The following is a 14271-nucleotide window of genomic DNA, read 5'->3' on the forward strand; positions in this document are numbered from 1 at the left end:
TAAAAAAAAATTTTTTATTTCATCGAACAAATCGGCAATTACTTAGTTACCAACCCAATAAATATCCGCTTAATTCAACATTTCAAATATTTCCAAGTTGCAAAATGAAAAGTTGCAAATCAGTACGTATAACATTTTAGCTAAAGACGGCTCTATTCCACTACATATAACACATTAGCTTTTCATTAGATCGCGTCGAGTGTCCAAATACTCGTGACCGGTAGCGTATATCATTCGTACAATATGGCGATCGATCAAAGGCGATGAGGAGGAAGAGAGAATGTGGGAAAGAGAAGGAAAGAGAGCGAGAGAGCAAGAGAAAGAGAGAGAGAGAGAGAGAGAGAGAGCAAGAGAAAGAGAGAGAGAGAGAGAGAGAGAGAGAGAGAGAGAGAGAGAGAGAGAGAAGTCCACGGCGACTTCCAGCAGCCCCAATTTCTCCTTATCAAAGATCGCCGCGGTTTTCTCCGTTGCGGACGTGTAAAAGATATGAACCGGTAGGACACGTGCGGTGCGTAGGTCTTCGGTGCGTGAGCGTGCAAGTTCAAGAACAATGGCGCTTCACGATCTGTATAATGTAGGTACGATTTTGCCAGGCGATGGTGCCGGCTTATTGTGGCGGCGGCGGCGGGCGGTAGGGGCGGTGGCGGCGGGCAGCTCTCGTGCCACTGACCCACAAACACACTTACCTATGTTATACTATGCTGCTATATACGCCGGTTCTCTGCCGTTGTCGCTATGCCTTAATGCCCGTACACACCGCTCGCTCGCGACCGCCGCCGAGAGACACGTTTGTGTAGACGTCGTCCTTGGAAGATTTACTTGCGGGCGTGATCGTGTTCCCGATCTGCCGCCTCGTGAATTTTTCATTCGGTACCTGTGCGCCACCATGAAGCCGAAAGTAACTTCTACTCGAAGGGAGCCCCGGTAATCGTATGCTAAATATGCTCGGGAACGAGCCTCGATCGCTCCACGTTTCGAACAAATCGATGCTGCCGGCTAGAGCTAGACGGATCGTCGAACGATCTTCGAATCACTTTTAGGAACGAGCCTGTTGGTCTAATAACCTAAGAGAAACGATCTTTTCATTTCGTAGCTTTTGTTTCTGGCTGCGATTCGCCGCGTTAGTTGGGAAACGAACGGAGTTCCCCTTCCATTTTGGACTAAAGAGAGACACGAGATTTTCTAGGCTCGTCGCCGGAATTTTAACGAAACTGTGAATTCGCAAACGAATCGCCGTTTTAAAGGAAACATCGACCTATGGTTGGACAGTGCATCTTAGCGAACATTCGTATGCACGATTAGAGGTTGCGGCTTATGCAAGCATCGAAATCACCGTGGCGGAGATCAACGTACGGTTCCCTTTCTATGTTATGCCTATTTTCCCCGGGCAATTTTCTTTTCGGTTATGCGAAACGGTGTTCTTTCGATCCGGAGTGTGTAGTTCACGGACCGAGATTTGGGATAAATGAAAATTTCATTTGTGTGAAGTAATTTCAGTTACCGACGCGCGGCGCGAAGTCGTGTCTTGCGCGGCCGTTGAAGTCTCCGTGCACGTGTCCGCGCGCATTCCGTTTCCTCGCGCTTTATTTCATCACGATTTTCACATTTCGGTTTATAACGCTGTGCGGCTTCGTCTGCACGATTTATCAACAATGAATTGCAACGAAGAAAATTAATTTCGCTAATGTTACTTTTGAATTTCAAATGTTATCCATTATTTACCACTCTACTTCCCGAGTTCTTTCGAATAACGTATAACACTGGATCCGAATAAATGTACAAATGAAAAAGTTCGACCAACGTGCCGAATTAAATCTTATCCGAGCAACGTTTCGAATATATTCTTCCAATACAATCTTATCGGAATAACATTTCGAGTAATTTCTTCGGATAAAGTATGTCCGACTCGGATGTAGAACATGCAGAACGTCGCCCGTAAACTCGTTTCGATTAATCATCTAAAATATTCGCAAATGTTAAAAACGTAACTCGACGTTCCTCGCGTTGCGACCCGTTACGAATCCCACGCCGCGTTATTTCGCGTGACTTTCATCGCAGCTGGAATAAAACGAACGTATACAACAAATTGCCAGAAAAGTGGCCGCGCTTACGGGGATCTTGATCGTGGAACGAAGAAATGAAGAATGAGTCATTTTGACCCATCTGGTACCTCTAGTGTTAAGGCGCGGATCTAGAAGATATTAAATTGAGATCACGCGAAACTAGCGTGAAAAACAAGAGTCCATGAAAATTGCTGGTATCCGCGTAACTGTGCCCGGGAGAGACGCGGACGCGTGTAATCCGCGTCTATGTACTCCCGCGTTTTACTCTCCATCTCGATTGGCCCACTTGGTAAACAGGACAAAACTGGAAGAGCAAGGCTGATCCTGTGCGCGGAGTCGTGCCTCGGCTCGGAACGGTTCGGCACGGCGAGGGAAGAGGAAAGAGGAGCTCTCGATCCGCTCGACTTTTTGCCATCGTCACGGGCCCGAGACGAGGACTCGCCGCGATGGAAGGAGTCAGGAAGCAACGGGACGGAAGAGGAAATCCACGTTAAAATCGTGAGCAGTTTGTCATCACCGCGCCGCCGCCACCGCCGCCGCTGCCTCGAACCAGGCGACCCACTCTTGGTTTTTGATGGCAGGCCAACTGGAAACAATCTCTCTTCTCGTCTTCGCTTCGTGTTCTACAACTGATCTTCCTGAAAATTAATGCCTAACTTAATCATTGGGATACGCTTCTTTTTTTTTACATCTGACTTTTACAACGCTCCGTAAAAGTTCCACGAAAGAGTCGCGGCTGGTATTCCTACACTTTCGTTTTGTAGTTTAATGCTGTCGAAAGCGGTTCACTCGTGAACTTGGATTTTAAACGAGTACTTATATCGAATTGTGCACAGTGATGAAACGCAAAAGTTTTGCAAGATATAGAACATAGAATAAGTGAATTTGCGTAGGTTAATATTAATGTAATTCTGAAGTTTGCTCACTTACTTTTACCATAGGTACATAAGATCCGCAGTCTGTTCATTACATTTTTGTTCATGGTGGGTGAGCAAATTATTGTGAACACGTTAAAGTCATCACACACTTTAAATTTAATTAAGAAAGAAATTAAACAGTTAACGCTCACAATAATAGCTTATTAAACACAAAACATAAGTCCATGTCTTTAATAATATATGATAACGTTTTTAAATTTACAAAATCAAGCATTAAAACATAAAATATATTACTTTCCCACCTGTTCGTGATAATTTAATATAACAATATTGTACAATATATATATATATATATATATATATATATATATATACATTCGAACTTTGTACATTATAAATAGTATTTATATTTAGCATATATTTGTAGTTTGTACATTAGAAATAACATTTATATTTAGCATATATTTGTACTTTGTACATTAGACATAATATTTATATTTATCACACATTTGTACTTTGATAAAAATGATAGTTTATTTATCATTTAATTAAATGATAATTATAAACAGCATATATTTGTACTTTTTACGCTATAAATTATTATTTATAAATAATATATATTATTATATTATTATATTATATATATATTATATTATTATATTATATTATTTGTTATATATTAATAATATTATAAGTATAAATATTTTTATACTTAACCCACATACATAACCAATATATTTAACCAATTCTTACGAAAATCTGAGAACAACGCTTCGCAACTAGATAGATTAAGCATCCCCGATCGGACATCAGTGAAACGGCAACAGATCCCCCGAAAAGCGAGTATAGCAGTTTTACTTTCTCGCAGACCTCGAAATTCGCTTTGCAACACGCCGTATGCATAAAGTTATTTCGGTGTATTCGATGTCCGCCGGTTACTTCCGTTTCGTAACGCCGTTCGTTCCACTTCGACTTAAGATTGTAATTAATAACCACGCTCGGCCAATCGTCTCCTTCTTTTATCATGGAATTTAGGACGCTTTTTGTCGACGGTTCTTGATAAAAAGATTTTACGAGAACGAACGGCCGGGGTTATTTTTACGATCCGAGCACTGAACACCGCATACCAGGATCAAGCGCGCAAGCATAATCCACGCTGGGTCCCTTCTTTTTTTCTCTCTCTCTCTCTCTCCCTCTCTCGCTCTTGTTTCTCGTTCACCCAATGGTGAACCCAACTGGGTCACATTTTCGTCGGCGGTGACGACGGTAGGACACAGTGGACAGGCGAGACCTTTACCTAGTTACACTTTCGAGAATCGGGATGCTAGTATAGTACTCCGGTTCCGAGCGGCACTCTCAGCGTGTCTTGCCCAAATTTCTCCCTCCTTCCCCCGGGCCCGGCGATTCTCTATATACCCAAATCCGGAACCTCGTTTTGGTGTACAGCGTGGCCCCCACGCTCCTCGGAATGTCCTCATTTTTTTCGGGGCCTTGGGGTCTCAAAGGCGTGACTTCCTCAACGTAATAACCGAGAACCGCGATGTAGCCTCGCGCGAGCTTCGGGCTACGTCTCGTCGAATTCCGTCGACGTATCCCAACACAACTGTTCTTCCACCTTCTCCCTTCGGCCCTTCGTGGCGACAAGGCGGCGCACTATCGTACAGTGGGCTAGTCTGAAAGGAATCTTACGCAGGTTCAAGCTGACGGTTCGCCGGCAATGTGTGTCAGCGTGTCCAAGCTCGTAAACGATGTATATCTTCGGACCTGTTCTTTTCAATACTGAGTTTAATTTGGGGACTTTATTAGACCGATTGAAACGACGCGTCTTATCTGTATTAACCCTTTGCACTCGAGTGGTGACCCTGAGGCACCACTGAAATTTGTTATATCACCTTTTAAGATAATTTTAATATTGACACATTAAAGGCGGGAGTCGTAGTACCACGATTTATCTCGACTTCTCATAAATATGTACTTTAAAACATTTTTTGTAATTAGTGTTTAGTTCTTTTAGTTTTAAGAGTTTAAATAAACTTTTTTAAGTCTAAATTTTTTTATGATTACACAAAATAACGCCCGCTCTAGGACGAAAAACGAGGCGGGGCGATCGCCGCGTTACCTAGCATACTTTCGTCAAGATCCCCCGCCTTTAATGTGTTAACAAAGTTTAGATTTAAAATATTGTTAAGAGTGTAACTGTTGGACGGAGTCCCAAGAGTCAATTTCATATGCATAAAATGCATTTTGTCATAAAAAGTAGAAGTACTGTAAGTTAGAAAAATGATTTTATATTTTCAGTTAAAATAGCTTCGAGTGCAAAGGGTTAAATCACACGAGTCTCGCATTTGACAGATCGGTTAGCAGGAAGAACAGGGTATCAATGAAATTTAATCTAATTTGCCTCGTTGTTATAAGTCCAACTTTTAGTTAATCTGTATCCTTATAATATATAGATCATTTAGTGGAAAATTCAATCTGATAATTACATTTCTAATTATATTTATAATTTACAGTTTAATCAGTTATTTGCCGAGGTATGAGTAAAATATACAGTAAAATTAATACTTTGAATTGCACTGTTTCCTTTGGATTACGATTTTTAACCGGCTAGGTGCGCTGGTTATTAGACTTTTTAATGTAATCATTTTCGTTATTTTCAAGTTCCGAAATACTTGATTCAAATAAATAATTTCGTTATTGCGCGCGAGATGACACACTTGATTATTATTGTGCCGATCAAGCATGTACTGCGAGTATGTCTTGTCATTCGTGTTTACATTTTTTGAGATCAGTGGCCTACAAAAGTGTTCGTACACCTTTTAAAACGCGATAACTGGACTAAATGACTTGCATTTCTTGACCGAAATCGATTAACCCAGAGTCAAGCTACAGGCGTCGAAAGATTTAAAAAACTGCGGATTTCTTAGAGTTTTTTGGTCAACGGTGTGAGAAATCGTGACAGAACTTCGATACAATTTTCAGCATGCATATAAGTTACCGAGATGTACGAAAGGTCATTTTTTTTAATTTTCGTTACAGGCTTCTATAAAAATGTTAAAAAAATGAAAGATTTTTATTTCTTTTTGTCATTCCAAGTAATAGTAAAATTAAAGAAAAAGCATTTCAATCATCGCTTAGTAAATTAGTTCTCCCATCATCTAAAAAAGAATTAAATCATTTAGTCCAGTTTTAGAGAAGCCAGAAAAGCAAACGGATGTCAAATGTTTCAGTCAAATTCATTAATTAAGAGAAATATACGGATATGGCCAAAGTCACGTGACCATTAAATCGACGAACGTTGGTCATCTCTCTTTCTTTTACCAATGAAAAGCAAGGAAAATGTGTCCTTGTTTTTAACTAGAAAAACAAGGAAACACGATCGATGTCCCTTACTTTTCGACGTTCGTCTAACTTTGGCCTAAACTTATACTTCGAAACAATATGCGTTTGCACTTTTTCTATAGGTTTATTTTGTCTGATAAATACTAATCATAAGAAATAGAATTTCAATTATAATTAATTAGACGGATGAAATACTATTTTACATTTTAAGAAAATACAATTATTAATTTTGTTTATCCTAACATAAATAACTATTTCCAATACATGTTGGCATTTATCTCTGACACGTTCAATAAATCTCGAAATATTATTTGCTACAAACAACAGTATTTCATTAACTATTTCTAATACCTTTTCCAATGTTCTCACCCAAATCTGAAGGGTGCTAAATGGATCAGACTTTCTACGAGCGTGGAATTTTCAAGTTGTCGGAGAGATGGCAAAAGGTCATCGAACAAAATGGAAAATACATTACAGATTAAACTTCGTTCCAAGTACAAAAGAATTTTTTATTTCATTGAACAAATCGGCAATTACTTAGTTGCCACCTCAATATATGTTCTCTTGTATTTTGGAAATTTGCAAATGTCTTAAATGTATCAGCAACCGCAGTGTGATTACAATTGTGAATTTGACGCACATACAAAGGCTTAAGAAATTGTTCGAAGACCTTTTAAAAGGCGATAACTTTTTCCAAACTGCACTAAATGACTTGATCTTTTTTAGACGGTAGAGGGATTAGTCCACTAGAGAATGACTGACATGCTTTCTCTTAATTTTGATCTTACTACAAAAAATCTAAAAAATTTCGTTTTTTAACTTTTTTATCTGAACTTACAACAAATCCAAGTAAAAAGAAATTTGTTATTTCATTGAACGAATCGGCAATTACTTAGTTGCCACCTCAATATATGTTCTCTTGTATTTTGGAAATTTGCAAATGTCTTAAATGTATCAGCAACCGCAGTGTGATTACAATTGTGAATTTGACGCACATACAAAGGCTTAAGAAATTGTTCGAAGACCTTTTAAAAGGCGATAACTTTTTCCAAACTGCACTAAATGACTTGATCTTTTTTAGACGGTAGAGGGATTAGTCCACTAGAGAATGACTGACATGCTTTCTCTTAATTTTGATCTTACTACAAAAAATCTAAAAAATTTCGTTTTTTAACTTTTTCATCTGAACCTACAACAAATCCAAGTAAAAAGAAATTTGTTATTTCATTGAACGAATCGGCAATTACTTAGTTGCCAACCCAATATATGGTCTCTTGTATTTTGGAAATTTGCAAATGTCTTAAATGTATCAGCATCCGCAGTGTGATTACAATTGTGAATTTGACGCACATACAAAGGCTTAAGAAATTGTTCAAAGACCTTTTAAAAGGCGATAACTTTTTCCAAACTGCACTAAATGACTTGATCTTTTTTAGATGGTAGAGGGATTAGTCCACTAGAGAATGACTGACATGCTTTCTCTTAATTTTGATCTTACTACAAAAAATCTAAAAATTTTCGTTTTTTAACTTTTTCATCTGAACCTACAAGAAATCCAAGTAAACAGAAATTGCCAACCCAATATTATCCTGGACTTTTCGACACGCTAGAATCGGAATCGCTACCATCGTGCTCTACGCGGTGCGCCTGTCGCGTAGCGTCGGCTCTCGAGCGCCGCTCTCGTCGTGATAAACAATTACGAAACGGATTGTTAAAAAAGGAAGCAATACGCCCGGCGCATATTTATGTAACGAGCAAGCAGCAGCAACAGCGACAGGGCAGCCCCGGTAGCCACGGGCGTGTAACGGCGTCGCGAGTAAGTTTCCTCGTAGGTTCGTGTAACATCCGTGTCCGTGACTGTGTGTACGCGTGTACGCCACCCGGAGCAAGCGCCCATCTACCTGTTCCCCCCTGTTACCAGGACACCTGTACACGATCACGTACGCCGCCGGCTACGTGTGTGTCCCACGTGTGCGTCACACTTAACATCTATCTCTAGCCCCGGACGCGTGTGGTAGGATACGTCACCGGTGCCCGTTCGTGTGCCCACGAAGAAGTTTCACTCGGCGCTCGCTTCGGCTCCGACGTCGATTCCGATGCCGATTCCGATGACGATTCCGATTTCAATTCCGATTCCAATTCCGATTCCGCGGTGTCCACGCGTGCTACTCCTTACACGGACAAGGAGTCAAGACTGGGTCTTCCGTACCCAGCCTAATGAACGATGAGCGAAGGCGGCAATTTACCCACGTTCGGACCCCTCGTAGGTGTTCCGTCGGGGGGTAGGTACTAAATTTCTTGTGTATGCCAACAATGGCGAGGAAACATATCTGCGCCACCTCCGCGGTGGTCAGATTCGCAATAAATGTCCACGCGTGCTCCCCCTCCCCTCTTCATCCCTTCCTTTTCTTTCCCTCCCTCCTACCCTTCCTCAAAACCCATCTGTGACGACGCGGGTTGCAGTAACCCCTTGGGTAACTGTAATTGTCCAGGTGAGTGGTGACTTATGTCGCCAAACTCTCGTTTCTACGAGCCCGCAAGGGACCGAGCTTTTGCTGGCGACCTCGCCTCCACGTGGCCCCCGCTGTAATCGCGGCGTGCGGGATTCTACCTCACCTGAGGGGGATCGCGGACGCCGCGGCTAAGTGGGTTGCTTCCCTCACGGGACGGTCCTCCCTCTGAATGATCCTTCACGGGTGACAGGGGGGTTTTTCCAAGTCCTCTCTCCCCTCGCAGCTGTTTCTGCACCGACCATCGGTACCTGACATGGGCGTAAGCCTCGTTCAGGAGAGCCTGCCTTTAATTAGGCCTTGGGCTGTAGAATACTCGTTGTCCACGCGTGCGTTGCCCCCTAGCCCGACACGCTGTACAATTGCTGTCGTGTGGCACTTTGGGGGCAAAGCAAACCACAAAACTCCTTACACGGACGCGGAGTTAAAACTGGGTCTTCCGTACCCAGCCTAATGAACGATGAGCGAAGGCGGCGATTTACCCACGTTCGGACCCCTCGTAGGTGTTCCATCGGGGGGTAGGTACTAAATTTCTTGTGTATGCCAGATCTGGCGAGGAAACATATCTGCGCCACCTTCGCGGTGGCCAGATTTGCAATAAATGTCCACGCGTGCGAACAGACACAGACGCATCAACAGCGTCTGTGCACGCTCGATCGGAGAACGGCCTGGCAAGTCCTTGGCAAGGCCGACCAAGAAATTATCCGACCACCTTTTCCCAATTAGCGGATTTCTGGTAATTAGCTGCCATATTTATCGCATTAGCTGCCCATTCCGTGACAGGCACGGAGAAATGACAGGCACATCTACCCTATTTGCCACCTCGCATAAACGCAGGCTTTTGCTCGTAACAATTGTACACGCGCCTCTTACTTTCGTCGTTAGGTCGTTTATTGTTAGCTTCGATCGGGAAACGCTGGTTTCTTGTGTGCAGATCGATATTTCGGTCGTGTATTGGAGATCTGGTATACAGTAGAGGTACTCTATACAGTTGTGTGATATATACACTCAAAGTAACTGTTGGGATTATGGAATGAAAATGAATATGATTCTAATTCTTTTCTTAACCCGAGAAAGATAACCTACGTCGCAGAGGCGCCTGCGAAATAAACAACTGACTGCACCGTTTTTCATAGAGGTCTAGTGATTTAAGTTTAAAATTACTTACAATATAAAAAAATATAATATAAATGCATTTTATTTTTACAATAATGCCAAACCTTTAAAATGACTAGATTAACTTAAATAAATATCCATTGTTAGTATAAAATTGACGCCTTAGAAAAGCATGCGCCTCTGAAGCGTATGGTTATCTCTTTCTAGGGTTAAAAAGACTTTATTTTATTCCTTTATTGAGAGAAGGTATATGGGCGAAAACGATCGAGCGACCAAACTCTACTGAGAGTCCGGTAAGAAAAAACGCTTCTTTTATACCCTTCTTGGATTCGTCTTATCCACCAATCAGAGATGTTTATTTGTCGCGTTTCACATTGTATACGTGACGCTGGGATCCCCAAACAGTCAGGGCACGATGTGTATCTAATGGTACCGGTGATGATGTATCGCGGTATCTATTATATACAGTTTACATCACCGTCGTTGCCCGCTGACGGAACCGACGAAAATGTAAACCGATATCTTAGTATATACTAGTACTAAGATATATATATATATATATATATATATATCTTAGTACTAAGTAAACTATAGAGATTAATTTTTGTTCGAGGCTAAAATTTCACACACAACAGTAACTTTTACACTTTTAGCGATATTTAAACGGAAACTTAACAAAATATCACATTTGTATATTTTTACATTAGACATAATAGCAAACATAAACTGTAAAACTTTGAGTTTATAATAATTCACGGTACTATAGGCAGTCTCTCTCAGACGGGACAACCTGTATATTTAAAAAAAGGCATAACAAAACATTGTATTCGTATATTTCTGTTTCTAATAAATAATAGAAATATACCCCCAGCTATAAAGGAAGCCACCAATATTAACACTTTATCGTCCGGTCGTGGTTGAGGCTGCCACTCAGTAAGGACTGGCTTAGTCGCGCGCGCATTTGCTCCCAGTACCGGCTAAATTTTCGCTATTCATTGTGTTGTGCTTATTCCTTTAAAAATAATAATAAATAATAATATAATTATTATAATTATAATTCATAAGGATATGGGGAGGTCAGCATACAGGAGGTCAGCTACTAACAAAACAGTAAAGAAGCGAAAACCGTCGATAGCTAAAAGTCGATTAATAGGCTATCGGTCGATAAGCATTGGCAATCGAAAAGCCGATAAATAGGCTAGCGGTCGATAAAGTGTTATATTTAATAATAGAAATAATAGAAAGTAGTTGGCGGCCGAGAGCCAACGAGCCGACGAAGCCCAGTTTCGCTAATAAGCGGCCCGCCTCGCGCCACTCATTGGCCAGTGTTTTTCGTTGATAACTCGTAAACAAAATCGCGGACAGCATTTTCGCCAAGGAAAAAGTTGCTTCGAATGACTTCAGTACACCCCCTTCGTACACCCTCGCTTCCCGATTTTGAACCTGTACATTTTTTCCCAGCATTCAATCAGCTTTTTTCGGAATAATGGACAAAGAGTTTGAGAAAACCAAGAAGACGGTACCTCGCGGGTGCCGCAAATAGTAGCCGCGTTGTAAAACTTCGCCGTAGTAAATCGACCGAAAACGGTCTGTGGGCCGAGATGTGGCCACTGGAACTTCCGTTCGTTGCAGCTTACAACATCCAGGAAGCTGTGCACTTAGCCAATTCGATGTTGGGCAGTGCCTGCTAAGCAAAGAAACCCCGTGGTCGACGTCATAAATTTCGCCAACTCGTGACCCCGTCTCAGCTGACAGCCCCGAGCACCCGACAAATTTTATTGCTCGCCACAATAATTGTTCAAGGTTATGTCAAGGTTGTACAACATCTCGTCTCTCTCAAACTCCATTTACGGACACGAATTTCTGACACGGATAAGTCGGGAAATGAATATCATGGCTGAAATGAAAAGTGGCTGAGACAGTGGAAGAATATTGTTACACTGTATTCAATTGATTACGTTATTCGTTATTACATTTGTTTCTGTATTCGTTGCCGTTGCTTCAACGTAAGTAAGCGGCAGACGACGTCAAGTGTCAAACGGTCAAGGCAGGCCTCGAGATCTGGGTCCGAAAAAACCTGGGCGCGTGGTAAGGCGAGGGTTAAAATTGGGAAAAATACATTTCTGCTTAATTTTCGTACGAATCAATTTATATAATCTAATTAATATTTGAGCCGTTTATTTTGTAAGTGGTATAAGTCACTTCGTTTTTAAGTCGAGATATTTAAGGGTTTGCGTATTTGTTATCTATTATTTTCTCAGTATAAATAATTTCGTATAAACATTAAAAAACCACCACTTTTCATTACGGTAAAGTGACTTATGCCACTTTCAAAATAAACGGCTCATTTGGTAGTCATGTTCACATTGAAGCCTGCCGCGAAAAAAGTAGCGAAATCCGCATGATATTATTTGTATCGTATAAATACTTGTTAATATTATGTAAATAGCAGGTGCCACTAAATAAAGAATAACAAAAAGAGCAAAATGTTTACATACATACGTTTTTATATCTATTTTACACACACTTACACTTCAGTTCTAAATAGTTCCTTTACTCAATGGAACTGTCTTCCAATTTGTTGAAGAAACACTTTGGTTTTTATATATTTATGACAAAAGTAAGTAAGTAAGGAGGTGAAGAATTTTTAATAACCTTGATGCAATTATTGAAACTATTAAAAGAAATCACAGAAAATGTTGTTTTTCACACAGAGATCTGCAACCTGGCGGCGATTCGTAAAGCTGTCGATACGAATGTAATATAAACATTTCTCAGCATCGGACAGTTAATTAAATAATTGATAATATTTCAACTTGTACATATCGCAAAATGGAAGAAAAGAACTACGTCTTAAAAATGTGTGACGCGTTGTTACGAATGTATTTCTGCTACTTCATTCACGATTGTAACATCAGTGTCAAACAATTCTCGCCTCAACGGAGTGCATTTTTTATGGTTTCTCGGGACGTTCGCCGAAAGTGTGATATTATCCCCTGGTCAAGGTTCCGTGATTGTTCCGGTTTGGTGAGGTCAGGATGCTGTAATGGTAAAACGAAATGGTGACCAGTGGCCACATCGAGGGCCGCAAACCGTTCTTTCTGGCTGAAACCACCGTAAATTTTCAGCTGCTTTCGCGGATGGAAAATCGCTGTTCCCGGACGCCGGAGAGCTCCGTTGCCGTAACCTGTCACGATGCCGGATTTAAGTGTCATCGAGACCTGTCGAATTATTTACGGCTTTCCGTTTAAAGTAAACATTACCGCCGCCCCCGCAGCGGAACCAAACAGCTTTCCCCAAAACTGACAAACGGTGGCACCAACTTATTTATGTGATACGGTTTCGGGCATAGACCCCGCTCGAACTCCATCGATCATTTACAGTGGGAGCACCGAGCAACGACAATGACTCAATTTGGAGGCAATTTTTCAAATCGATTCGCAGAATTTTTAGGTCGAGATTGAATTTATTTGCAAATTTAATATAAGTATTAATTGTTAATGTATTTCATACACGTATGAGCCGTTTATTTTGAAAGTGGCATAAGTCACTTTACCGTAATGAAAAGTGGTGATTTTTTTAATGTTTATACGAAATTATTTATACCGAGAAAAATATCAGTATCCTGAGATAACGAAAACAAGTAAATCTCCTCGAAAGTTAGCATCCATATTTTTAAACGTGTTAAAAATATGGATGCTAACTTCGACTTAAAAACGAAGTGACCGACTTAAAAACGAAGTGACTTATGCCACTTTCAAAATAAACGGCTCATATACTGATAATAACAACAAGTTTGACTGAAAACATGCAAATGGTATGTGATTAAAATATTTTAGCAAACAAAGATAATGGCGGATTTCGGCGAATTCGAAATACTACGTCAAACGTAGTATCTTTTTGAACCCTAGCATGCTTAAGGGAGGACTGGAAAATGTCCACAGAACGTTAAACATGTATTTTTGTTCTAACAATGTTCTTTTATAGATTTATAAAAGTTTTATTTCTCCAGATATCTAAATGTATAATTTAACGATATTGTATACATAAATATACCTCGAACGGAAAAAATAATATTTATAGCACTTCTTCCTACATGGATGCAAAATGACCTACTCTTAAACAGACCTTAAAACTTCTAATACCTTAAACGTTGGTATGGTTAATTGAAAATAAGATCTATTGTATTTTGGCAGTTTAAGCAGTAACTGGATTTAAAATTATATGTAATGAGCCATATAGACGATAAGATTTATTAGTCATTATTTTTATAACAAATTAATAAAATACTTACAGAGGTGCGTTAATGGAAGCTTTTCATGGTTTGTATTGCAACGCGTGTACGAATGAGTAAGTTATTTA

The sequence above is a fragment of the Megalopta genalis genome, chromosome 10 (genome assembly GCF_051020955.1).
Source record: "Megalopta genalis isolate 19385.01 chromosome 10, iyMegGena1_principal, whole genome shotgun sequence".
NCBI lineage: Eukaryota > Metazoa > Arthropoda > Insecta > Hymenoptera > Halictidae > Megalopta > Megalopta genalis.